At 40.3% G+C, this 27297-nt stretch overlaps 1 long non-coding RNA gene across 3 annotated transcripts in view; it reads left to right on the top strand.

Moving 5' to 3' along the window:
* The first annotated feature begins 747 nt into the window (after positions 1-747).
* LOC112955410 overlaps positions 748-27297 on the top strand; it is an 84147-nt gene continuing 57597 nt past the window's right edge. For all 3 annotated transcript variants that reach the window (XR_003250882.1, XR_003250880.1, XR_003250881.1), the window contains exon 1: positions 748-921. This is a non-coding gene — a long non-coding RNA (uncharacterized LOC112955410). The remainder of the gene's footprint in view (positions 922-27297) is intronic.

A 27297-nucleotide genomic window follows, 5' to 3' on the forward strand; every position in this document is an offset into this window, starting at 1 on the left:
GTTTGATGTTGGACAGTGTTCTCCAGCTTGCTGGGGGTAATGGGGAGAGTGGTGAGACACACTGTGCCCTTGAATACAAATGGTTCAGCTTGGAGAAGCTCCTCTGCGCTGTAGGAATCTAAATAATTTGCTTTTAAAGCTCAGCATATTATTAAAAGAGAAAAATATATAATGAGGCTATGTACTCCTGAGAGTGATTCAGGGACTTCTAGCCCTAAACATGAGGTCTTCATCTGTAATGAGACACATTTGATAGAGATTTGCTTCTCTCTGTAAATAACTCATTTCTCAGCTTCTGGGAATGAATTGAGAGTAATTGAGAGAATATTGGTGCAGCTGGTAGATCTATGTTCAGTAGGGCTAGAAAAGCAGAAAATAACTGCAGCAGAATTTGCTTATGAGGATTTTTATAGCTCCAGATCCTGGTTACAGATTGCATAAGTGCCAATCTGGAAAAAGTACATTCAAGTGAATTTAGGTTGTCTAAACTTATACTAGCATGGGTGAAAACAGGATCAGGAGTCTGTTGGAAAGGGGGCTCACACACTGCCTTAACTCACCACACTAAGCACTCAGCTAATTTACAGGCCTCTTGCTCCTTCTTGAATGGTAGTGAATTAAGCAGAGGTGAAAACAATTCTAGCACATTTCTTCAGCTGCTGGCAATGTATGTAACTCCATTGTCCTTAATAAGGGCTGCTAATTTTACACCTGTTAAGGGCTTGATGAAGAGCGGTTTGGCAGGGCAGTGCCTTCTGGGGTAGATAATGAGTTATTCTGTGCTTCTGAGYCCCTGCTTGCTTGCTGGCTAAAGCCTGAGGAGGGTGAGATGTGGGTTTTATTTACTGTCTGGCGAGCTGTATTAGTCTTTTACCTCCTCTGTGCTGCTGGTGGCCATATGGGTGACTCTTCTGGGAACGTGTAAGTACTTTATTTTGACTCACACTCCTGTGTAAATGAACTGAATGGCTTTCTTGACCTGTGTGACAAGCCCTAATGTGACAAAAACATTGGAAATGCTCTTGGCTCGTCTGMACATTTGTCCCTTGAAGTGAGGCCAGCCATGTCTTAGCTCTGGAGGAGTTCTACTCAGAATTTTTTGAAGTCACTAATTGTAGTGGCCATCTGCTGCAGGGTGTGGGCTGGGAAGTGCTAGGTATTGTCTTAAGTGTGCGTAATCCATTTTTTTTTGTGTGTGAATGCAGCCTTTAATCACTAGGCTTGCAAAGTAAGGCATCTGTTTCTGAATTTAAGTAGCTGAGACTAATCAGACTCATTCAAGTTCTTCTGCAGGAGACTTAACTGATCAACCTAATTTCTTTGCAAAAAAAAAAGGAATAATTGTTTATTTACGTTAGCTTTTGCAGAAAGGAAGACATTGAGCCTTTTAATCATTTTACATRGTAATCTTCACTTGAAAGTTGATGTAAAAAATTGTTTACAAAATACACCTGTTCTCATTTGTTGCTACTTCAAAGCCTGCATTGTGCTAGAGGGGAAGAAAAAGTGCTGATGTGTGTGTTTCCTCCTGGTGTTGTCTGTTCTCATCAAAGTGCAAAAAGCTGCGTTAGTTCAAAATACCACTTTGCCTGGAGTGGCTGATAATTTTCCCAGAGTTGTAACTCTGAACTGAGGCATTTAGTTTGAGAAGGCACTTTCAGTTAAACTTCTTATGGTTTTTTGGCACGCTAATATACTCATCAGTTCCAGAGCTGTGCGTTCTGCTTTGAAGAGAAATTATTAGGACTTACATTTATGGTGCAAGGTGCCTAGTACTTAAGTCTGTTTTACAATTACCAGATGTTTAACAACCAATCAGTTGTTAAACATCACCAAGGCTCAGGATGCAGGTGATTATTAGAGGAGTGTTATTGATAGGTAAACTGAGGCATGGAGAAGGTACATAAGGGAATGAGATCAACAGGTAAGAGATCCAGCTCCCTTTTCCTTTTCCTTTTCCTGGTTATTAGTAAATAGGTCCCAATCTAATATTGCCTGGACCTGTCCAATCATGTTGAAACAAATATGTAACGATTTTTAGGATAAAAATGAGCTCCTGAGAAAGGGATGCTCATCCTGTCACCGTAAAACTAGCAAATCTGAATTCTGCTAACCTTGCATCAGGTAGCAGTTTGGTCTTTCTGCAGTTGCACATTGTCACATTCCTGAGGGAAGCTGATGGGAACTAAGCAATTCCTTTTATTACATATGCACAGACATTCAGTACATTCAGGCAGAAAACTGTAACAACAAAATTGCTTTGCTTGGTGAACTAGTGAAAATAAGGTTTTTTTTTCTTTATTTGCTTGTATTGAAAGCTGGAACGAGTCTTTCTTATAGCTTTAGATAAAAACTGACATTTCACATAGGCCCTAACCTTGGGCAGATTATTAACCCTTGTGGGAAGTTACCCTTGACTTCAGCCTAATATAAGGTGAAAGTTGCTTGTACACTTAAGTCTTTATCTTGATTATCATTTGCCTGCTCTGCTGGGGAGCTATTTCATGCAACAAAAGCACAAACTTTGGAAAGGATCTATGAGGCCAATCCTTTTCCTTTAGAGATACAAYATTCTCTGTATTGCGTTTGCAATGGTATCACTGAACATTGTAATGAATTCTCAGTTTGATACATCTTATGGAAAATGAGGGAAATGGGTGAAGTATGTGAGTTAACTTACAAAAATGTGGCGTTACCCAAAGTAGGATGCGCGTGACAAATTACAACCTGTTTTATTTCACTTCGTTAATATGATGCAGAGTCTCTGCATGCTAGTGGTGGTCACTTTTGAGATTTTTTTTTTAACAGGTAAATGTTTACATCCTCCAAATCACAATTAATTTTGGCTTCACCTCTCATTATGCTTTTTACAACTGTACAACTGTCCCTCCCTTCCCTTCATGGAAACCAAGGCACTCTAGGCAGGCTCCTACATCCTAGGATACTCCGCTCCTACAATGGCAATAATATAAGGTCTATAGGATGCATTTCAGATATTTCTTAACTCCCAAAGCAAATTTAACATGAATAGCAATGGACTTCATTACTATTACCTTTATTTGCCCTCTCTACTAATTACTTTCTAGTATGCAACTGGCGGAGCACTCTGCTACAACTACTGTAGCAGAGGTTTGACAAAATAAGGCTCGACACTAAAGATGTTCTTGCAGGGAGAGATGCTTAGAACCAAAACCAAATTTCATCTCATAGAGGTAAGTAGTCTTGGACATAGTCATGATGCTTTATTGAGGTCTGTCTGTCTGTGATAGTTAAGACCACCACTGAGCTTACTGAGATGCTAACTATATAATACCCAAGTAGGGGTGACTCATGGATGTGGTTCAATGTGCTTTCGGACTCTTTTGTTATACTATGAGGCAATGGAAAAATCAGGAATAATCATGGAACTTTTTTTTCCCTACCTTTCTCTGAGTTGTGCTGTTGCTGAGTAGATATTTTAGGCTGTATTCCACATCTTGCTGCTGACTTGTGTGAATGGTGGCTACCTAGAATGCCCCTTGAGAGTGTATGCAAACAGAGTGTAGCTAGTAATCCTCAGGGTCTGAATGTTAGTTTTTGCTTAACAAAAGGGAAGGCAACTGAGTTTTTCTACTGCTTAAAAGATTTAATTTTTTTTGAAAATGTCATTAAATGCAGAAGTTTGAAAATTAAGCTTTTTTTCCTTTCCTCCTCTCTCTCCTTATACCTGGGTTGGTACTATTGAAGATGGCGGCATTTTTCTTGCTAGAAAAGGGTTTTTTGGAGGTGTGTGGATGAAGCTACACAAACCCACTGAACTTTCAACTAATTTGAAACCTTCTGCTTTAAAAAGCAGAATAGTTGATGGGACATAACAGTTTTGTTATGTCTCTGCTGTGAGAATGGATTTCAGATAGGAACTGGAATATGAACATGAACAGGAATTCAAAACAGGTAGGATGCTTTCCACCCTTAGCAAGTGTCAGATGCYACTATCTTTCCCAAGAAAGAGACCAAATCATTGTGGTGGTCTCAAATTAGCAGCTTGCAGGAGCAGCACTTCTCTAAATAAATAACAACATTTTCTGAAGTCGGCTCTAAGATTGCTATTTCATGTCTCTTTCTGGTATGCAGCCACTTGCTGAAAAGTAACAGCTTTAATGACATAAAGAGTCTGGAATATAGTCCTCATGTTGTTTTAATACTGACTTAATAATCTTTTGGGACCCAGTTGCAATCTCTGACCCTGGGCTGCCAAAATTGGAATAAGTCTTGTGTGTGAGAATAGAAGCATTTTTGTGCTAAAAATGCTTGTCCTGCTGAGATTTTTGCAGCTTCCCTTAGAGCAAGTTAGGGCTGCTATGCACCACTAAAAGAAGTGAGCTTAAATAGAAATTAAAATAAATGGAAATGAAGTGTTTTAGCCTTGTGCACTTTACCAAGCCTGATTAATCTGCAAATACCTGAAGTAAATAGCTGCACCTAAGCTTGTTATTTCTGATAGATTTGCCTCTTTCTTCTCTGTTTGAAAGCTAGTATAACAGCCTCATGAGGAGTCAACTATGGCAGCTATGAGCAAAGGTTGACTAGATGTGGGAAGGTCTATATCCAACAGGAGTGATTTCTGTTTTTTGTTAGCCTAGAACTTTCTAGACTAGTATCTGAGAAATGATATGAAGTGATGATGATGCTTTTTGGGCCTTTGCAATAAAGGGCCAAATGCGTGGTGTAGGCTGCTCAGTCTTCTAAAGGTTTCCAGTCTGACTCTAAAGCTCTAGGAACCATACTGCTAGGTAGGCAATACATGGAAAAATCACAYTCTGCAACTGCACTAGTGCTTAGTCATTGGGAAACCTCTTACAAGGGGGTCCTACARTTAGTAGCTTGGGGAGATGGTATTTTTAGCTTCAGCTCTTGTTACTTTGCTGATTTACAAAGTAATACCTACAGCAAAATAGGAGAGGGGTTCTATAAAGATCACTCCTACAGTTGCTGCTCTATTAACTGGGTACAGTATTAGATGGAAACATGGAAAAAAATGGTTTTCTCACCTTCTAAAACTCTTCAGTAGTCTTTTTTATTATTTCTGGAAGAATAAGGGGATTCCTAAGTCAGTAGTGTTAGGTGTGAAATACTAATTTCAACTTTGTTAGGCTTGATTCACATAAGACTTGATCTTGAGGTGAGTGGGGTGTGTGTTGTGGGGGTGATTTTTTTGTGGTCTATTGGTTACATTTTGCATATATTTATGGAGTAACACCCCTGAAATAAGAGACTGGAGGAAAGAAACCTCTCAGACTATAAAAAAAAAAACTTAGTGCTCCATTCCGGTAGCTTAGGGAACTAAGAATAACTTGGCTTTTCTGGTACTGTTGTTCTCTTAACCAGATACTTAACTCAGGTAGAGAAAGACTTTCTGTAACCTTCTCWGCTTGATATTTCCAAAGAAGATTCAGCTTTGACAGATGTTTTCCAATGGAAGATGGGAAAAGAGTTTGCTGGAGGAACAATTCCCAGATTGCTCAGAATATCATTTCATAAATGCAGTACAGTACCCTACCCTGGGCCTGCAACAGGAGGCTCTTTTCTTCTCTAGTTGTGTTTGCATTCCATAGATTAAGATCCCAATATTTAGGGTGTTGCACCACCGACATACTTGTGTGCTTGATTACAACATGCAGTCAAGTACATGATGCAGAACGCCTGCCCTTTGTCCCAAGTTTTGCTATGTCCACTGCTGATTAAAGATGTACTATTAGTGCAGCTTGACTATCTGTTCAAGCAGTACAATAAACTGTACTGTCAGTTCAGGTTTATAAAGGTTAGTGCTGCACACRTGCTTAAAGCCAGGATCACTTCTGTTTCATTCATTCCAATGTTTCAGCCAAACTGTTATCCCAGACGTTTGTGTTCCTCCCCAAATAAAATACTTATTCTGGGTTGATAAAACCCCTCAGTGTCAAGAGTGTTTCCTGAACACTCCTGAAGTACTTTTTTGATGTGCTTCTAGTCACCTTTTTGGGTGTCATCAGGTACTGGAAGGAGTGTTTGTTTGTATAATTTTCTTTCTTTCTTTCTTTTTTTTTACCTCCCCTTTCTGTGTAAACTCATCTAGGAGTGCAAGTGGCTCTGAGGGACTGACTTGGATATTTTTTTCTTCCTTCTCTCTCTCCTATGTATCATAAATCCCTGTTAGGGACTAAGGAGAAGCAAAGATAGTCATAAGAGCTTAAGGCATTTCTTATGTTGGAATATTTCTGACATTCACTGGAGAAGCACCTTAAGTTGCCTCTTTAATCAAAAGCTTTGAGGGCTAATAGAGCAACTGAGGAAGTACTACGATTTGAGGCCACTCAATCGTGTCTCCATCCTTAAACACAGACACCATCTCCAGTTTCCCTTTATGGGATGCCTAAGATGTGGGATTAGTGGTGGAAAAGGAGCACAGGTTTACTGAAGTCAGACTAGCACTGTCTCTGCAGGATCTTGCCTTCCAGCTTTAGGTCTTCATGTTGCTTTGTTGAGCAACACAGGTGTGCTTTCATCTGAAAGATACTGTATTTTGTGTGGAGCCTCCATGATGAGCAAAGAGGGATCTTTCTACTTAAATAACTATTAAATAGCTATTAACATCATATTGATGATGTTAATATACTCAATTTTGCAACCACTTCCATCTCTCGGAAGGATCTTAATACATCCTTGAGTCTTGGGAGGAACAGCATTTCATGTGAACGTAGGAGATAGATGTAGATGTCATGGGGTCTTTAATTTTCACTCCTTAGATTCATTCTCCTTCTTTCTGATTAATTTCTCTATGGGGTGTCTGCCTTTTACATCATGGCAAATGGAGTGCCAGGGGGAGAGAGATGTAATGTTTTATTAGCAGCCTCTGTTTAATGTAACTCTGCTAGTCCTGTGAACTAAACATGCTATCAAATGTAATTCCCCTGTGATGAGCAGACTTACTGATACTTACTCCTTTGGAGAGCTGTAGAAGAACATGTACAGATTACAGGGAAAAGCCTGAAATGCTGCATCTTGTCTMTGCCCTCTTACCCAAGTGTGACCTGAGTGTCTTGTCTCTTAATCTTAGGATTTTGTTTTGTAGGGAAGAAGGATGGATCTCAATATATAGCAAAATAAACAGCATTTGATAGCTAATTGAATGAAAAGGCTGCAGCTAACACTTAGGAACTGTGTTGCAGTGGTTCTGGAAGCATCTCAAAGGCTGACAGCAAAACTGTGTTTTAGAAACCCATGATATATGTGATGGGTTTATATGATACATATACATCTAAAATGTGCTTCAAATGAGACTATAGAATAAGTCTATTGAAGCACGGTACTCAAAGGATTATGAAGGCAAAGCCAAAACCACTCTACCATCTCTCTACTTYTCCATCCTGACTTGCATAAAATTGAGATCCAATGATCTACTGTAAATGGTAAGTTTCTGCATCTTCCTGAGTTAGTAATATTATTAATTACTATTAATTAAATATTAGTGGTATTTGTTGACTCTGGCATGATGTACCCCTTTTGCTGTATTATGAAAGAAGTTAGCGATGTGGGGAACTTCATGATGGTGCAGTGTAGCTCCTCTACATGTGGTTTGTATCATCAAATCTGCAGGTGTTTTCAGGCTAAATAGTCTAGATTCCTACAATGTCCTTCCAACATCTATGCTGACAGCCAGTTTGGCAACACAGTGGAGTAAATGTTTCTAATATTTTCTTCTGTTGCTTGCTAAAACTTTGGTGTGGCTGCTTTGCTCATTTCTAAGATTTTTTTTTTCTCCCCTCCTCTCTGCAGCTAGCTTTGAGTAGCAGGTACTGTATTTGCTTCAGTGTATAGTGCATTGATTCAAATAGGGAGAGGCACTGGAGAGCTCTTGTAGCAAGTGTTTGCATAAGGGTATGTGATGTACCTGTCTCCTGTCCAGAGGGGCATCAGACACAATAGTTGCCTGACTAAGGACACAGCAGGAGTGAAACCTGCCATAGTCAGCAGGAGACAGCAGAATTAGCTATGCAGATTGTAGTACAACCTAGTCTCTACATTGTTTTGGTGCATCTCTGTTTCAGATGAAACCTGCACTGTGTTTGAATAATTACATACTAATGATTTCTTATCCAGTCCCTTTATAGTTTGGGATGCCAAAAGACATATGACCAGAGTCTAAGCATGCTCAATGGGATGCTTAAAAAGTGGAAAAATGTACTACTAAGTGTCACCCTGGGGTAATGGGATCAAACACTGTTGCTGTGCTTTAACCCTTCATTTTAAGGATCAAATTATGATTTTATGTAAATGGATTTCAATGGAGAATGCTTAGTGAGATCATGGCTGGGCCCACTAAATTCAGATTAAGTTGTCAATGTAAATGAGAAAAAAGATAACGGTTACTTGTGCAGTGCCATATAGCTGAGTGTGAATAGACTGGAAATTCTGTTCATGAGTAAAAAGCAGTGGTCTTTACTGTTAGTTTTGTAACAAACAAAAAACTTTTTCTTGAATGGCTCATTGCTGCATGTTTTCAAGGCACTCTTTTAAAGAAAGTGCTGCAGTGCAAAGTTAGAGGTTTGTGGTCATTGCTGCTCATTTGACTTGCTTTTTGTCGTATTTCTGTTTTCTTTCATTGGAATTGCTTCTTCTGCCTTCACCATCTTTGCCTTTAAAGCTAACAGTCATGGGAAACATGTCCTGAAGCTCTTCTCACGTACGAGATTTCATTGTGAACTAGTGTTCCTTAGCACCTTGTATATTCACCCATGCCTTCACAGGAATGCCTTTCAACTTCACACTTACTAGTGTATCACCAGAAAAGCAGTAACCTAAGCAGTGAGGGTGTCCCTTTTCCTGCACTTAGATGGCTGTGTCTCAAGGTGGATCTAACGGACCATCTCCAGCTCCTTTGCCTGTGGCAACAACTGTGCAGAAAGCCAGGCCTCATGCGACTTGTTTCTTTGAGGGTGAAATTTGACTCTCATTTCTTCCCCACCATCTTGGAGCCTGTGAGCTATGGGCTCCCCTGGTATGACAGTGTGAGGGACACAAGTGGGATGAAGGAGCAGGGGCTGCTGTGGCGACTTGAGTGGGAGCAGGCCATGAAGGGCTGTGTGCTGCTCTCCGCYGAGAGGAGGGTGGTGGCCTCTCAGGCAACTGTGAACAACAACATAAAAGGAACCCCAATATGTGTCAGTATTTCAGTGGATTGGAGGTGCACACGGTGCCCTTAAGTGTTTTTTGAGGGTGGATRGAGGTCAGGGAGAGGGTGTTTGTGGCAGGAGAAGACTCTGCTCCAGTACAAGGCTATGTGCACACTCAAGGGCCTAYGAATGGCCCACAGCATGGCCTCCCCTGAGGCAAACACGGACAGCCTGAGGCACAGAAACCCCYGAGGGAACTGCAGACAACCCTTAGTGACTCGTGCGTGTCTCACAYCCGGGCCTATCTTCCACTGAGGACACCATGGACAGCCTGAGGTGTGGATGTCCTGGAGAAGGCAGCCTGAGGCACAGCCATCCTAAGAAGCCTGCAGGTACCCCACACCTGGGAACAGGTGACTACAAGGGGGCTGTGGCCCCCACAGCCACCTCCTATCTGAGTGTAGCCACTTGGAGGAGAKTGAAGACATCCCCAAAGGCCCTGTGGATGCCCCACACCCAGGTGCAGCCACCTCAGAGGACAGAGCGGTCGCCCTGAGGCAACACCATGGGGTAGCGCAGCAGAAGCCTTGCCCTGCTCCTCAAGCTCCTGACACCTGCTGGAGGAGGCTTGATAGGCCAGGTGTAACCTGCTATGTAAACAAGGCAAGCAGAGTCTTAAAAGCACAGTTTTTGTTGGACAGCTGGCTCTGATCTTGCTTATTCAGTCCTGAAATTAATCTGTAAAAGATGCCCATAAGCAGCCAGCAGCTGAATTGACTGTGATTAGATGGATTATTACTTCTACTTAGCCCAACAAGTTGCTATATGTTTTTGTACACTTCAGTGGGTTTTGCAGTGCAGGCAAGTGGGATGATATGCACATGGGCAATGTCAAAATCCCTCAAAAGCCTCCAAGATTAGACACATTTATGGAGCTGCAAGAGCAGTGAATTGCCCGTTTGTAAATTAGGATCTTTCTGGCATTTACATATACAGATAATTCCTATCTCTGAATATTGTGTTTCAAATAAGCATTGACTAAGTTGCTACTCTTCTCCCSCTGCTAAGAAATAGGACCTGATTTATCAGAGCATTAAACTGATTAAGAAGAGATTATCAGGTGTAGGGGATCACTTGGTGGTCTCAGGACTCGACTGAGTTGCTGCATTTGGTTGAATTCATCCCACATAGTGAAAATGCAGTTTTTTTGGATTTAAAAATCCTTAAATCTATTTCTCTTGGAGTCAGGCTGCTAAGAAGGGTTTAAAGTTTGGAATCTATGTGAATTCTAAGAGGCTGGAAGAGTCCCAGGAAACAAGGTCACCCTGGAGGGCCCATGTTACATGATGAGGCCTCAGGATGAGAGTGATGTGCCAATTTCCACAGCCCAGTATCCCTGATCTGGAATCTGAGCCCACACTTTGCTTAAAAGGGACAAGTGCTGCTGTTGCTGATGCTCRGGGATAAGCTCAGCCTAGCCTGCCTGTTTGAAACTGTCACCTAGATGGTTGCTGTTGAATTTAAATGTCAAGTGTCCCCTAGTTTTTTACTTTCCASAGACCTCCAGATCTTAAGATAAGGTGGGAGTTCAAAATCTTCTTGGGGATGGTAGGCAGACCTGTTTTAGAAAGGTGAAAGAATGGGAAGTAGTGGCTGTCTAGACTTAGTGACTTGTCAGCTGGGATGTGGCAACTGCATTTTCACCCAGGGAATTACAGGAGTATGACCAGGGATAGATTCTGGGAGTGAAGGAGGAATTGGGAGGTTCTATGACCTGTGTGCTCCTGCAGAGCTCCTGAGGACTCAATGACTACTTCCTTCCCACATCCTGGGCTAGACTGACAGTTCTAGATCTTATTCTGCTCTAGAGTGTGTTTTAATAGCTGACTGACTTTTTTTCCAGATGACAATTTATCTTTGTTTTCTGAGAGGAAACAGATTATTGATGCCTTWAAGGCTGGAAGTAACTATTAAGACAAATCTTTGTATTTCATCATTTTCAGGTGTCATTTAGGGAAATGTTATGCAGCAGGAAATTCAAGCCATGAGTCAAATAGTTACAAAACAAACAGTATTATTTCAATCAAGGAGCCTTCTGAAATATTCTCTTATACAGGAGAATATTTCCTCTTTAAGCTGTTGTTCAGAAAAGTAGTTAATCATTTTAAGGCTTGCTGTCTGCAGTGTGACTAACACATGTGTGCAAGTGCTTTGGGTAGAGGTATATTCCCAAGGAGAGACACGCACGGTGGTTTACCATGTGTCTTGCCCCACTGGTCTTCTGTCTGGTCCAGATTTGTATTTGCTACTACAGTATAAAAACTTTTTGTGTTTTAGATTGGTCAGGGAGAATGTATCTGATGGTAATTCCTTCTGTGTATGATAGCTGAGGATGGAAAAGGCAAAAAATTAGGTGAAAGCAATGATAGAAATACAAAAATAGCACAGCATGTAACAATGCAGTGAAGCTGGAGCTTTTAGATACTGAAGTAGCATCCACTGATCAAGCAGCAGAGGACATCAGCATAATGGCGATATTGTCCTTTTTCAGGGATAGTTTCTTAGGAAAGCGCAGTCTCATACCTTGAGGAAATCCTCTTGTGGAAGGAGCTGTACTTGTTTCATGGTCTAGGGAGCCTTTGTAATCACTGTCAGCATGAAGCTCTCGTACCAAACAGAGTTTGTCTTCAAAGGATCTCTTGTGACCTGAAGTATAAGTGGTATCTCATGTCTTGGTGATTGTTTGCTTGTTTTCTCCTCTTTGCTGAGAYCAGAGTATTGGTTGGGCACTACAAATGGATCTCAGAGACATTAGCAGGTCCTTGTATCTCTGGAAAAATGTGGACCTCTGATATGTCTCCAAGCCCTGTGATAGTGATATATCCTGGGAATTGCTAGGCKTTGGCCTTGTGTGGAAGAATAATGTAAAGATTGAGAGTACATCTCTCTCCCTCTGGTATTACTGATTATGGGGTCTACTTCTATTGTGGTAGCTTACAGTGGCTTATTCTGATTTTATGTGTAAACAGTTTAAACAGTTTTAGTCTACGGCTGGTATTTGTGACATAACCAGAGGCTTTGCACTTCTATTCCTCCTTGGTGCAGGTTTTGCTGCCCCTCTCTGGGAAAGATGGGGGAGGAGGAGGGGAAAAAAATTGTCTTGAATATTTGTTAAAAGCGTTGAACATATTGTGTCATAACTATTTTAAAATGTGGAACTCTAAATGATGTCACAGTGTAACATCACTCAGTTTAATTCTGCAGGTCCTTCTGGCATTGAGGATGCAGATGCTAGTAGCCTTTATAAGACTTGTTTTGCATAGAGATGTAAAGCTGTAGGAGACAATGCAGATTTAATGAGAAGGGATGAAGGATCAGATTAATTCTTTCATACAAACTGAACACTGGGAGCTGCTGCTGCAGTTCCTTCTGCAAAGTGAAGAAGGCACGTCCACAGAAGTGAAGATACTAGCAACTCTCTGCTATGAAGATAGAGTTGCCCGAGTTGTGGAGCTAGCCTTAAGGAAAGAAAAGCAATGATTATCCGAGGACCAAGTCATAATGCTTAGCTTGTGCTGCCTTGACTAGCTCACTCTGTGGTGTTACAGTCTCTACCAGAATTGTTTTCCTCATTGTTTTGTGTTTGTGAAAGGCCCTTGCACCCCAGGATACTGAACCAACCAAGATAAATGGCAGCTTCACAACCTGAAGAATATCCATTCAGTGTGTAGAGCTCAGCTAATGAAGTGTGTGRATCTAATGTCGGAATTAATTTTCAGTCATATTTATTTAAAGCCTGCAGGTCAATATATTTTGATCATATTGCTTAGTATCAGTCAAATATAAAACAAACTACCTTTTTAAAAAGACAAATTCACTTCATTTGCAAAAAAGATGCTTAATGTACAGGAATTTTGATTTTTCTGAGAGCTCTCTGAATGTTCATTTAAGTAAGATTTCCATTTATATTGCATTAGAGTTGACGGGGGGGGGGGGGGAGAATGAACAGCCATCTGCTAATCAGTTTATTTCTCATAATGAAAACAAATCTGCGCTTTCCGTAATCTAAAGGGCACAGAGCACTAACTCTGCAGGGAGTTAGCTACTTGCTGTCCGGGGAGTTTGCTTTCATCTCACAGGAAGTAACTGTCTGGAGAAGATCTCGGCTGTAAAAGTCTTCTGTTAAACTCAGTGTGGTTCTGCCTTGCTTGAAATAAAAAATAGCCTTTAGTTTGTATTCCTACACACACAGGTATCAGTCAGCAGTGTGGACTATAAAGCAATGTACCTGTGTACCAAGCCTGCTGCTGTGTAAAAGCAATGCAAATGTCAGTGAACCTAATCTAATAAACCTGCTGAGAAGCAGTGTACAGCATATGTGATGTGGTAGGGTAGAGAGGGAATTTCTGGGGCTGTAGGCAGACTCCAAGTAAATGAGGGAGTCTCAGCTTCATCTAAGACAGGAAAAAAAGTACAGGCCAGTTCTCACTTCCATAGCGTTGTAGAAATGAATGTGCTGTACATTAGAAGGTCTGTGCTTGGCAATGTCTGAGGAGTGTGAGTTATCTCTTGCAGGTCTGTATTTTTTATTAACAGTATAATGTGAGGTAGAGGTTTTAAGCTTTTTATTATTTCTTATTTCAATCTATGTCTAGTGGTTTGTAGCAAAGCTSAGAATGTTCTTCCTTCGCAATCAAGGTTGTTACGGGCTCAAAAAGAGGGTTGGTCTCAGTGGGGCAGCATGGGTCAATGACAAGCATACATTTTTTTTAAGTAAGTCTCAACAGAGCTGAAGTAACTRAATCCCTTCAGTTACACCAGTGCTGGGCATGGAATAACGCGTCTGGAGTTTCAATGTGAGGTATGGCAAGAGGAGGCAAAGCTAGGAGGAAATGCTTCTTGGTGACTTGGAAAGCATCCTAGGGATTGAAACAGGGAAAGCTATTTGTAGTGAGAGGCATGTGCTCTCACCTTTTATTTGCTGAAGGCTGTGAACACTCCGGTTTGGAAAAATGGATTTTGTCCAGAATTATTGCTTTCAGTGCAATAATTCTGGAATTACTGGGAACTTATGGTTTTTGTTTGTTTTTCCTTTTTTTCCCCTCTTTTTTAAAGTCCAAACTTAGCCTGAGCTTTGATATGCTTTTCCCAATTTGTGCTTGACCACTGGTTTCCAATGCTGGCCAAATATTTGTAGCATCAGTTCAATTTTACCCTTATTTTTTCTCTCRTAGCTGAACATGACAGAGTTGCCTGAGTGGCAGATTGCTCAGGCCCTTGGTACTGCTCACATGCTGGAGCTCCAGCCCTGCATCTGCTGTTCCCCTTCCATTTGACCAAGGGCAAGATGCCATCTATCTGCACTGCCCTCTCCCAGTCTTGTCTTTTGGTGTAGGCAGTCTGTCAGTCACTGTGCTTGAAGCTGGAAAAGTACCAGAGGTTTTGTTTTTGTTGAGACCCTTGAGTACTGCCCCAATATAAATGATTTGCTTGGACTGTTGTGGCTGCAGTGACTGTAAAGATAGAGAGAAAATCCCTTTTGCACTGCAAAAAAATGCATTTSAAGTTCTATCTGGCTAGAGATAAATCTCTTTGCACAAGCACAAAACAAAGCTAAACCGATGCTCTCTCAGCCTGTTTCTTAGCCTCATGATAGAATGATTCATGTGCCTAAAAGATTTGCCTGAGTGAGGGAGATGAAAGTGTATATATAAAAATGTTTAATAATACTTTGTCTAATTGAGCTGGTATTGGAAGATTTCAGTGTTACTGCTGGTGAAATAAGTCAGCCTTGAGGTACTTGTGTGCTGTGTTATGCTGGCTGGCATCCTGATGCAGGGAAAACTTCCAGCTTGAAAGCACTGGTGTGTAAAAGTTTTTCTTGCCAGTACATTGGTAGAGGAAACCACTTTCCTTGCCAGCATCCTGGAGACAGGGATTGTTTTCTGTCTGTGCAACTCGTGTAAATGTTGTACTTCAGCACTGAAAACGTGTGCGCTGAACAGTGACAGCCGTGACCTCTTATTGCTGCTGCTGCTCTCCTCGGGTAGAATCAAGTGTGGGAATTGGCAAAACATCTTCAGATGAATCAGTGCCTGAGCTGTGGCTCTCATTCTTGAGAACAGCTGTGAAACTTGGACTGCCTGGAACTGGTGCTTGTGAGATCTGTATTGGTTCATGGTTGATTTCCAAGCTTCCCACAGGCTAGAGCAGATGGAAGGCAGTGTGGGCCCAGGGCCTTGTGCCTGTCTTCAGAGGGCAGGAATGCTGTGGCAGCTGGGATGGAGGTGGGGGTGGAGAAAGTTTTGGATGTGAAGCTGTGCTGCTTTTGCTTAACTTTGTTATGTTCCTTGCTGCTCTTTAATCTTTCTGCTGTGGATCAGCAAACCTAATTTTCTGTCAGTTCATGRTGGTGGTGGTGGAGGCCATCCCAATGCATAAATACTTGTGTTGAAAACTGGGAAATACAAAGCCTTCTAAGCAGAGTGGTACACTCTTTTCTCTTGCAGGAAGTTGGTCTGTGGAGCAGGGATAGTAACTCACGTCAGAAAGACAGCAGCTTGGTGCAGCAAGCCTGGGTGAGTTTGGCAGGGCCAACTGGATGTGGTTYGCTCTCATGAACTGACCAAGCCTTATTTTTGACTCAGATGGAGAAATAAGCTGTCAAATAGGAATAGAAATGTGAAAGCCCACTCCTGTATTGAATATTGTGTGAGCTACAACTAGATTTGGAATTTCCCCGTTAGTGTAAAACTTAGGATGAGTCTCCTGCAGATCTAAGAAAGGCTTTTGAATGGTTTATCATCTAGCTATGGTGGAACACTGAAGAGCTAAAATTCTTTGCCCTCTTTCTTGTTCTTCATTTTTTGGGGGCCAGGGTGAATGTTTGTTTTCTACACAGGAATCTACGCTGAGGAAGTAGGGAGACCCATTTTCCATAGAGAGCACAGAGATAGTCTCACATGCCCTTTTAGGAAAGATTTATACCTAAACAGAAAAAGCTCTGGGTTTTGGAGAATAATTTTACAAGCTTCTGAGAGTGAGCATCAAAGAATGTTCTGTATCTATTGAAAGATGTAGGATTTAGGAACCTTAGTGGGAAGATGTTAACATAGACTCTACTTTGGCCGCCTTCTTGATTTTGTTGAAGACTTGCAGGACTGATCAGTGATATTTATATAAATCAGAGAATTTATGTATAGATGTGTGTGTTTTTCAGTTGCCTCAAAGCAACTTCTCAGATTCTCAAACTTCTCTAGAATATATTTATTTATGTTAGACATCAGCTACTTTCTTTAGAAGGATGAAGCTGAATATTGGAAGGTAATGTGGATGATCTGCTCTCAAACATGCCAGAGTTTGTTCAGCCTCTGACATCAGCATATTTTATAAATACCCTCTACTTCATTAAATGATATAAGCAGAAACATACGAGCTTTATRTCATTTAATACAGGAACAAAATTGACTAGGACATCTTGAACTGAAGCAATGTGACGTAATATGACTTTTTGCTTTGGCCTGTCTGGACTGGAGTACTTTCCATTCTTTTGTACCTAATTTAAAGAGTTTTCTCACGGCTACTGTTGATGTAACACAAATGAGGAGGATCATTTTCTTTCATGTGYTCTCACAGTTGGTGAAGGAAGTCTCAGGAAAGAAATTTCATGTGAAATACTTCTTTGGAATAACCCTAAATCAGCCTCTGTCTCTAAATACTTCGGGATTCTAGCAAGAAGTCCTATATAGAACTGAAGTGTATGGCTTTCTTTTGATTCATTTAGTGAGCAGGGAAAAGTGCTAGGTTCAGGCATAGTCTCTAAGTTTATATGTTCTTGGTCTGAAGTGATCAGTTGATGCCTATTGTTAACTCTTTATCCTGTCTTCCTACTCTGTGTAAGGTGTTGATGCTCATGTATTCATACTTTATTGTGATCCTAACAGGTAAAGATATGGAATTTAAAGACTTGCTCGTGACTCTGGCCCTTGCATATTCTGTGTACATGTGTTTACCAAGAGGATATTATTAAAGAATACTGTATAGTTTTGTTGACACTGTTTGGAATAKGCTGTTAGAGGAAGTCTTGGAGGTCTTTGAGTTGCAGCTCCMAGAGATTTCATTGCCACACCGGTTAATATCAGTAATATATCAGATAGTAAAAAGGAACCTTGTAAGGAAAGGACTGTATCTGTTTAATGGGCCTATGGTAATTACCTATCTAGGGGTGACATTTAATAGACTGAAGTTCAGTGGTGCTCATTTCATCCTTTTGTATGGGGAAAGGAACGTGTACTTAACATTTTGGGTTGTGACAAAAGAGGAGAAAATTATACCCCTTGGCTAGGCTCTTTTGATCTTGCCTTTTTACTAAGGTGAAAATGCGTATATGTCAGAAGCTGGCTGCAAAGTGCATCTGAGACGTTTTTGGATTTAAAGAGAAATCGGTCATAAACCCTAGATTTCAGTTTAGAGAAGAATTTCTTTCATGGTGAAGAACTTCTCTGGCCACTATCACYTCTTTCTTGGAGGGCTTTGGTGTTTTTTTAGTCCATGCAGTTATTCTGCAGCAGCTGGTAAATCCCTCTGATGTTGGAAGTTGAACAGCTCTGTTCTATCTACATTAAATTCCCTTGTACCTGAACTTAAATTTCATTTGTAGGCCAGTTAAGGAATTTGTTTTTATTTCACTTGAAAGYAATATCAATTCAATGGCATCTATGAATTAAATTTGGAGTAATAAACATTCTTTAAAAAAAAATGAGCTTCTCAATTTTCCACTAGATATAAAATGAGAATAGTGGGAGTCTCGGCTTCTCATTATAGACTTTGAAAATAGAAAGGCAGTGTGTGTTGGCAATGATAAAACATGGTTTCTGGCCCCACTGGGRTATATGGTGTGTATGAGACAAGCTAAAACCCTTACACAAGGCTTCACTGCAAGTTAGCAATAGGGACTAAACTGCATGGACCTTCTGAGCCTCACTGCCATCCTGAGACCAGTGTCTYGGATGAAATGGAGACACATGGGCGTACTGGGGAAAAGTGAACCCACTCTGTCTTCAAGCTGCATGAACATACRGAAAACTTAAGGTGTCTCTTCTGTTATTTGTTTTTATTTCTATCTCTAATTGTCTCATAAGGCAAATAGATCTGCATTATTAGGAAGCAAGAAGATTCTGTCTGAAAAATATAGCAGAAGGTGAACAGAAAAAGGTATGAGAATTTGGATGTGGTTAACAAGGGAACTGGAGAGGTAGAGTTAACAGCAGTTGTCCTCTTGGTTTCAGATGTGTTGCAGGAAGCTCTTCAGGGAGGTTTTTGTACTGCTGAAAAAAAATCAAGGGTTGTTTCATGCTCAAAGATGGCAATTTCTTGAATGGCCCMTGTGCAGAGTGAGGCTTGAATATTCATCTACTCTATTGCCAGTAAATGTATGGTCTGCATGCCATGTCTTAACTTTTAAAATACACTTTATAATACATAATATACTTTAAAAGTTTCTCTAAAATGCATATAGGATCTGGATTTGCACAGAAGAATAGAAAGAAAGTAGAAAGTGGACCAAGTTACGATACCCCAAGTAGACAGAATCACCTTAGATCAATAAACTTTGCTGTTAGTTGAGGGTCTGGCTCATTCATTTGTAGCTGTTTGCATCTAAATCCTTAGTATGAAGYGGAGACTGTACTTGCTGATGTAAATGGATATGCTGAGTGCATAGGATGGAAATACACCAGATAATTCTAGCTGTATCTTTTAAAAATTCTCTACTGTATTCTTTTTCCATTAAATATTTCTGAACTAATCATAACCAGCAAGACTTGTTGCTTAGATGAGGCATTCAAACCCTAGCCTAGAGTAAATTTACCAGAGAAACTATTTTAATTTATACCAGCTTGAAGACCTATATTAAACTTCACGTTTTCAGTTCCAGAGTGGTTATGTGAACAAAATAGAGGCTATTAAAGAGGCTTCAGGGAGGCCTGYAAATAAATGTTTAAGAGCTGTATTAAGCAGAGTCACTTACTTGTGTGGGGTTTTTTTTGTTTGCTTGTTTTTGATGAATATCAAATCTGGTAGAAAATTAATCACATGAATAAAACTCTCACCAGTTTGGGCCATATTCAGTGAATTGATTTAGCTGAGTTTGTTTTTGTTTAGGGATTTTTAAATTTATTTGAAACAGGAGTTCTCAATTTAAAAACTGATTAAAATAGCAAAGAAGAAGCTTTTCAGAATTACTTCTAAATTAAATAGAACAAATCACATTGAACTCTAACTCTTTACCTGATTGTATTGCCATAATATTTGGGGATAGGTTGTTTTTACTGAACTTAAGCTTTCTCCCTGGGCTTCATATTCATTATGAAATGAGTCAATTGTCTATTGCATTTAAGTTATAGACCATGATGATATTCAGAAAGATCTTTCAAACTTGCAGAAGACAACCCATATTAACTGAAGAGTAGGAGWGCAGTAAAGGACCAAACTCAAGGGACATGAATTTTGCTGACTGAACAGAAATGTCAAATCCAGTGTGTCATCTCCAGCTAAACTACTGTGGCAGAAGTGGAAGATTAGACACTTTACCCTTCCTCTGATGAGGAATTTGGTTATTAAAACATTTCTTTAGTGTGTCTTGTTCCTGTCGGAAACTGAAGGTCATAAAGGTAGAAGCTGGGGTGTATTTACTCCTATTCTGCTGCTCTAATTAAAGGATCAGAAGCAACCAGCGAGTCCCAGTTCCCTTTGGTTCTCAAGAAGCCTCTACAATTTATTCTAGAAGGTGGAAAGAAGGGAGGGTAAGCCACATCCTTCTGACTTGCAGATCTCTCTAAGTCTTTGATCACTATCTGTTTGGTTTTGTCTGTTTTGCTGAGGAATGAGCAATACGCAGCTAAATTAAATGCWTTTAAATAATCACATGTCTGATTTAGTCAGGGAAGGACAGGCAGGAGTGTTGGCAGTGACACGAACTGCAGAAAGAACCAAGTAGCTGTCCTGGCTCATAATTTCCTGCCTGCTGTTGCTTTAACATTTCAGTTTGGTTGTCTTTTTAAACATATACTTTTGAATGTTAACTTTCATTTTCTACTTGAAAAATATTGAAGAAATATATGAAATGACACCATCTACTACAGGAATATGCGATAAACCCAGGAATCTCTGCCCTGGAGTAGAAAGAAATGCAGTAAGGAAACCCCCCAAGTGGCTAGGTGGTGAGGATCTAATAATGTGAGGTTAGATCCTGTCTCATTCCAGGGTCAGCTCATCCTGCTGGATTTTTGCAGCTTCTGAGCTTGCTAGAAAAACAGCTATTGATTCCTGCAGCACTGGAAATAAAACTCAGGCAGTGATTATCAGGCAGTGAGTGTAACTGGTGCTTCAGCTGCCCAGGGCTCTGCAGGGCTGTGGGGCCAAAGGAGCGTTTATGGATGAGAAGGAAGCATGTACCGTGTACCAGTGCTCTTGACTGAAAATGTGGTCTTAGTGCTGCTGAAGTTACGGACTTAAGATTCCTCCTTAGGTCTTCACATATGGCTAACTCTCAATTGATAATAGGTTAAGGTTAGGCAAAAAGCAAGACTTTCCTTGCTTAGTTAATACAGGGTGGTCCATTTGCTGGCTGTCTGGCACAGATATTTTGCTATCCTGATTTTATGCACTGTGGTAAACTTCCTGTAGTAGAGTAAGAGTTAATGCTTTTAAAGCTGGATCTCCAAGTCTAGGCAGAAAGAGAATGTTATTTCTTGATTGTGGAAATGGCAACCTGGGCAGTGTTTTTGGTGGAGTCAGCTCTTGCTGTTATAAGGGAGCTCCAGCTCTTCAGCTTTTATTTGGAATTTTAATATTTGATGTTAATCTTTAAGCTCTGTCTCTCAACTTTTAACTTGGTTTACCTTTCTTCATGAGAAGTTTGCAAATATGACTGAAGCTGGCTCCACCACTAAAAGTCCAAGAAAAACACATCTCGACTCATTTTCTGAGCATTGATGACATATCTGTTTCCTGAACGTTGGGAACCTGACTCATGAGTTGTTTGATGTTTGAAGGCTTATGATACTGTGCTTTTTATTGTACCAGCTGCAGAAAATCTGGCTCTGAGCCCTTGGTTAATTTGTGAGGATCATGTCTTGCCTATTTTTGATCTTTTTAATATAAAAATTAAAATAATTAGCTATTTCATGTGGTCTCTGTGTGCCTACTTCCATTACTTATTTCAAAGATGCTTTTGAATAGCATGAGCATGAAATTATACCATCAAATTAAGCTTTTTACATTTCTTATTGCTGCCAAACCTCTGAAACTATTGTTTACAAAAAAATAAAGGCAGGAGTGTTTGTGTGCGTGGAGGRGAGAAATGTCATTTGAGCCCAAGGAAGTTCTTAAGGGCAGAATGGAGCCCTGAAAACAAGACCYGTGTAATGGTGATCAATGAGGGTATATAATGCCTGGCAGTTATTTACGCCTAGGCTATTGGCTAGCAACAGCCTCTTTAGGATATTAGAAAAGTTTGCTTTTATCCTGCTTTAGAGGAGTCATCTTAGGCAATGACTGCAGTGCCGTGGAAGTAAATGGAGCCCAATCAGTTCATATGTAGGTAGCTGGCCGCTGTATCATCATTTCTTTCTCCTTTGGGTGCAATTCATAAAGTAGGGAGTTTATGGGCTAATGCTCCTGAGAAATATGCATTTCACATGTGCAGGGTAAAATGTACAGTGATAGTAGCTGAACATATTACAGGACCATAAAGACATGTTCTCCTCCAAGCGGTGCCTTTAAACCTTGTTAAATACTGATGTTCCATCCTTTTAATTAAAGCAAGCCAACATTTATGAGTATGTGTAATCAAATAGACTTTCTTTTTTTGTATAATATCTTTTTTATCCTCTGAATGCAGAGAGGGAAAGMATCATTCTGCCTTCATTTAAGCCCATCATCTTTTTGAGGACAAAGTCTGTTCTTTATTACTCTTTTTCTTTACAAGCTTTGCTTTGTTTGGTTTCTGTAGGCATCCACATTGCCTGCCTGTATCTGCTTTTTGAAGTGAGCCTAATCATATGCTGTTAGGTAATGAGTACCAATCTTCCAGTGGCCTGTATGTAATAAAACAACTGTGCATGCATTGTAATRGCATATTTAGCTGAGCAGCCTTGCTCATTTTGTTGTGCTTCCTCTGTTGCTAGTAGTTTCAGGATGCTATTACAGTACGTGTTAGCTAGTCCATGAATCATTTCTCTTCCCAAACCCCCATTTCTACTCCAGACCTTTCTGTTGGGTTGGGATGACAAGCTGTGATGCTTTATGCATGATTAGTTACTCTAAATAGCAATTTTCATTCCTCTTTAACTTCTATTCTAAACTTGTCTTTCCTTAGTGTGTGGCTCTGAGTTACACAGTCCCACCTTCTTCTCCTGCTGTTTATGTGCACATTGATGATCTTTGCAAATGATCAACTGTAGCTCCCCTAAAAATGCCTAGGGCTGAGCAGTGCTCGATTTGCAAGTTGAAAAATGGATTTGGGCTTCTTGATCTTTGAGTCTATAGAGATTTTAAATGTTAGAGAGGTGCTATGTTCAGTCTTCAGGGATAAAGTTGCCCTCTGAGTTTATATATGATRAGTGCTGGTCATGAATGAAGGCACTGTTGACGGGTATGCTTTTTGACTGAAATGGCAATTAAATGTAAATGGGAGGGAAAAAGAACATTAAAGCATAGCAGATAAAATGTGAACTTAGTGATTTGTAGAAAGGGTTTTTAACTTATTCTGTTGCTATGCAGTCTAGGGGATTTGTTCCTTCTGGATTATGAATAAAGCTACTGGAGGGAGTGTTCAAAACAGGTTAATCTTCCAGGCTTTTATGCTGAGGTACTAGTACAAGTGCATGAACACCTATTTTACAGATATGTAAAGGAAATAAAATTTCTATGTATCTTTATTTGACCCTATAAGAAGGCTTTAATAAATATATTTTTAAGGAATATATCAAAAGGTTAATACTAACCTCCAGAATCATCCCAGGTTTATTTTCATCAGAGTGTCTGAAGAGCTGTTTGACTTGGCCTGGGGCTGGAGAATGCAGAGGTCTGCTTGGAGTTTTCCTAGCTGCTATTGCTTAAGAGCTGCTTGGGTTTGTTAAAGTCAGAGGCTGTTAAAAGTACATGTTTCTGCAGGATGATTTTTAATTGGGAACTAGAAGTGCATGAAAAAGCCAGTATCCTCCTCAAGGATGCTGTTCTCAAAAATCTTCTCTTGATCCAAGGCCACCTGTAGGGATACTTTCCCTAAACTTATGGCAATTCTTATCAAAGGTGAGGATGGAGAAGTTCAGGAACTTCTCTAGCTTTCTGAACTTCTTAATGACAGATCACCTATAAAGGAGTTCTCCGTACTCTTCAGCCRGGACCAAAATGGAGCTACTGCTTAGAGAAAATCCCCAAATTGTGTGAAGTATCCTTAAAAGACAATGCCCTGGACAAATTTGTGATTATGAAAGTTCTTTATTGTTCATATAGGATATGAGACTTAATATTTTGTAGCACCCTAGATGATCAACTTAAGCAGAAATTTTCTGCAGTTTGTCAGAGAAGAACCATCTGCAAGCAATACACAGAGATCAAACTTGCAAATCAGGAAGTTGCTGATTTCTGATGTATACTGGAAAAAAAGAATATCCTTTTAAGAAGGWATTGCAGCATTGATTTCTCTTACTTGTTATTCCCTCCTCATATCTTAAAATGAAAAAATAACCCCATGGAATTCTAGGTGTGCTCTGTGGTTAATTCTGTTTGCCTAGTTGTAACAAYGTGCTGTTTAAACTGATCGACTGAAGTTTTGCTCACTGAAGTGTCTTGCTTTGTGCTTAACATACACTTTAATTGCTCCAAATTCCCTCTGAAATACACTTTGTGTAGTTCTAGCAGAACAGCACTCTACCAGTGCTTCATTTGAATCATACAGACTGGGGAGAGGTTGTCTATTACAAAAGAAGCTTGTTAAATATGAGTTGCCCTTCCTTGCAAGTCTTTGTTTAGTCTCTGTCCCCTTGTGTGGCTGATATCTGGGAGTGTCTTACTTTTTATAGGAGTATTGCATAGGCCTGTGTGAAAACGTCATCATGGGGCTAAAGGCAATGTAAATCCTTAGATGAAGGTCCTGTGAGTTTATTGAGTTAGGGCTCTCCGTATTCCTAGGAAGTAACAGTGAGCCTAAACTTTACTAGGAGCTTTCAGCTTCAATCTGATTTAGTGATATAATTGGATATAGACAACTTATAACTGGACAACAGGAACTCAGCCTGAGTTATCTCCTGTTGGAGCATCCCTGTCTGAGCACAAGTCAGTACAAAGCATGCTCAGGTTCAAGGCTTTGAGGAGGCCAAAGAGCTCTGGGTGAGATGTCTTCTCCATGTGAGGCTTTAAGAGTCTTTTCAAGAATTCAGGTAAGACATAATCAAATAAACTTAACTTATTGGTTTCCTGTTTGAATGGTAGGTACATTTGCAGAAACACTGTTATATGACCAGAACTTGCCAGTCATTAGTCTTAGAGCTCCGTTTTATATGAAGCAATAAATATTGGGAGTGAAACATTGCARTCATATACAGCTTAGTTACAAATGTCCTGGTGGCTTGCAGGAGTGTTGGCTGGAGGGATCTAAGAATTATGACAGCTTTTTACCCAGGGCTGTAGGAGATAATACAGTGTGCTACACTTTTTGAATAGCTTTAAACATAAGTAGATGTCTTGCTGAGTCTTGAGGGCTTTCTGCTGAGATCTGTAGTTTYCCAGACCAGAAAATATGTCTGTTTTGTCAAGATATACTCTTTAAATTGAAGGTTGCTCATTGTAGCACACAGAGTTCTATTTGGCCTTGAAATTACAAAGTATTTTCTTTAAGCTTGAATTCTTGCCTGTTCCTTCTCATGCACATAACCAAAATAAGATAGTATTAAAATAGTTCCTCAGATGGCATAAATCAGTATAGTTCCATTGGCTGCCCTGATTTAAATCCCACTCTGATCAAAAAATTTCAAGTCTAGTCCCCAAATGAATGAAAATCAATAGAGGAAATCCTTAGCTGCCTAAAACCTAAGTCTAATTTTCCAGGAGAGGGGAATCAGCTGCTACCTTGGGCATTCATAACCCTGTATGAGCTGCTTAGGGCTCAGTAACTGATATTGGCTGTGAAGCAAAGCACTTGGCTGCTCCTTTGGCCAGCAGAGAAGTGTTGGCGGCTGGTTCTCTTGAAAGAGCAAAGCTCTAAAATGCGGAAATAATAAAACATGATGATTAGGTTAGGGTCACAAAATACTGTAAATGGGAACATATTGCCCTTTCTGCTGTTTTTGAAACTTCTTGTAGGCTGCCTGGCCAGCTTTCTGGGTGTCTCTGTTGCTGAAACTGCTTAGCTCTGTAAAGATGATTTTTAAGGGAAAAATATAAGCCATTGGTGACTTTTTTATGTATACTTAAGCCTGAAACAATATTTTCCTTGATAATGTTTCCTTCAAGATTGTTGTCTTGTGTTGCACACGAAGTGTTACCCTTTCAGCTTTCACCTCCAGAAGGTTTGGTATGATACAGGATAGTATAGAATTGGAATGACCAGTACTTATTTACTTTTCTTGATGGAGACTTTTAACCCTTCTCATTTCTTTGTGCGTTGTCTGGCCCGTGTGTGAATTGTAAGTTCTACAGAAAAGCAAAATTATATATATATATATTTTTTTCTCTTGAGCAGCAGGCAGTTCTTCTAGGCTTCAACATGAGTTGAATGGCGAATCACTTAAGCAAGTGTGAGCATGGAGTCTAGATCTGGAAATCAAAATTTTGGCTTTAGTTGAACAGATTTTTATAAAAAAAAAAATTCTCATCTAAAAAAGCATAGATGCTGTAAGTAGTTGCATAGTGTCCCGCTGTGCTACAGACAGTAGTACAATAGGGGCAGCAGCCAACTCCAACCATAGGCAGCCTGGCCACTGCTGCTGGAGTAGACCCAAGACCTACAGGGTGCCCTTAGGGATTTGGGCACCAGTCTTAGAGCTACAAACATCAGTGGCAGATGCCAGCAACAAGGCAAGCACCCAGCTTTTGCAAACAGTAAAGCATGGAAAATTCTGACCTCCGTAATAAGAAGCTGCCTGTTAAGGAGAAGTCTTATCCCCTTTGTTCAAAAGCAGGTTTGTCAAATGCGAGCAGTGCAGCAGTGACAAGAAGCCATGTCCTGGGTTAAGGGTGTTGTGGGAGAGAATAGGTGTAAAATTGCAAGTCTGGGTTATTGTCCTTTGCCATGTTTATATGGGTCTCAAGGAAGGTGGTTGAGTCAGTGTAAGACTTAAACTGATTAGTAGTGTGGGACGAGTTCTGTTGTGTGATGCTTTTCTCTGCTTTCAGGTCTTTAGAATGCAAAGAAAAGTCTCTTTCAGACTGCTCTGCTTGGTTTCAGGCAAAGCTTGAAAGTATTTTTTACCCACTATTATCTTTGGTCTCAAGCCCATTATCGTGCATTTGACATTCATTCTGCTTGCAGACTTCTTTTTTCCTGAGCTTTTAGAAGCTGTCCTTTTGTCATTTTAACATTAAAACTTTGATTATTTCTTTCCCTTTTGCTAGTGGGAGGGGAGCTGGGATGAGAGGAGACTGAAAATTTGGAAACTTGAAATTTGATTTGCAAATAATGGAAGGATACAGTCACAGTAATATTTGCTATATCTCTCCAGGAAGACTAAGCTGYTGTTGCGCTCAAGGGAGCTAGTGAGTTACCACCTGGCTAAGGTAAGGAGAGAGGGAGGAAAGTCATTTTGCAGGCACACACTGAAGGACTGTGCTGCAGCAAACCTCATTAGTATGTTACTAGAACACAATTTTACAAGCCTTGAGATAAACTTGTGCAGATTCCGCCTATGAGTGTCCACCTGCATGCAATTCCACCAGGTCTCTGGCCTGACAGATGGTCCTAACTAATGAAAAGAGCCCTTTTTAATTAGCCCRTCTAAAGACATTTATTCACCTTGGTGGGCTCTCCCAATAAAGTTCCAGTGACTAGGATTTGTGTTGTTGGCTTCCAGCAGTCACCATCTGCTTGGTGACAGAAACTGGCCCATGATATCACCGCTTGTATTTCCCACTTCACTGGGCTGGAAACAGGTTTAAGGGGTGGGAG

The sequence above is a fragment of the Nothoprocta perdicaria genome, unplaced genomic scaffold, assembly GCF_003342845.1.
Source record: "Nothoprocta perdicaria isolate Ctin4 unplaced genomic scaffold, notPer1 scaffold_56, whole genome shotgun sequence".
Taxonomy (NCBI): domain Eukaryota; kingdom Metazoa; phylum Chordata; class Aves; order Tinamiformes; family Tinamidae; genus Nothoprocta; species Nothoprocta perdicaria.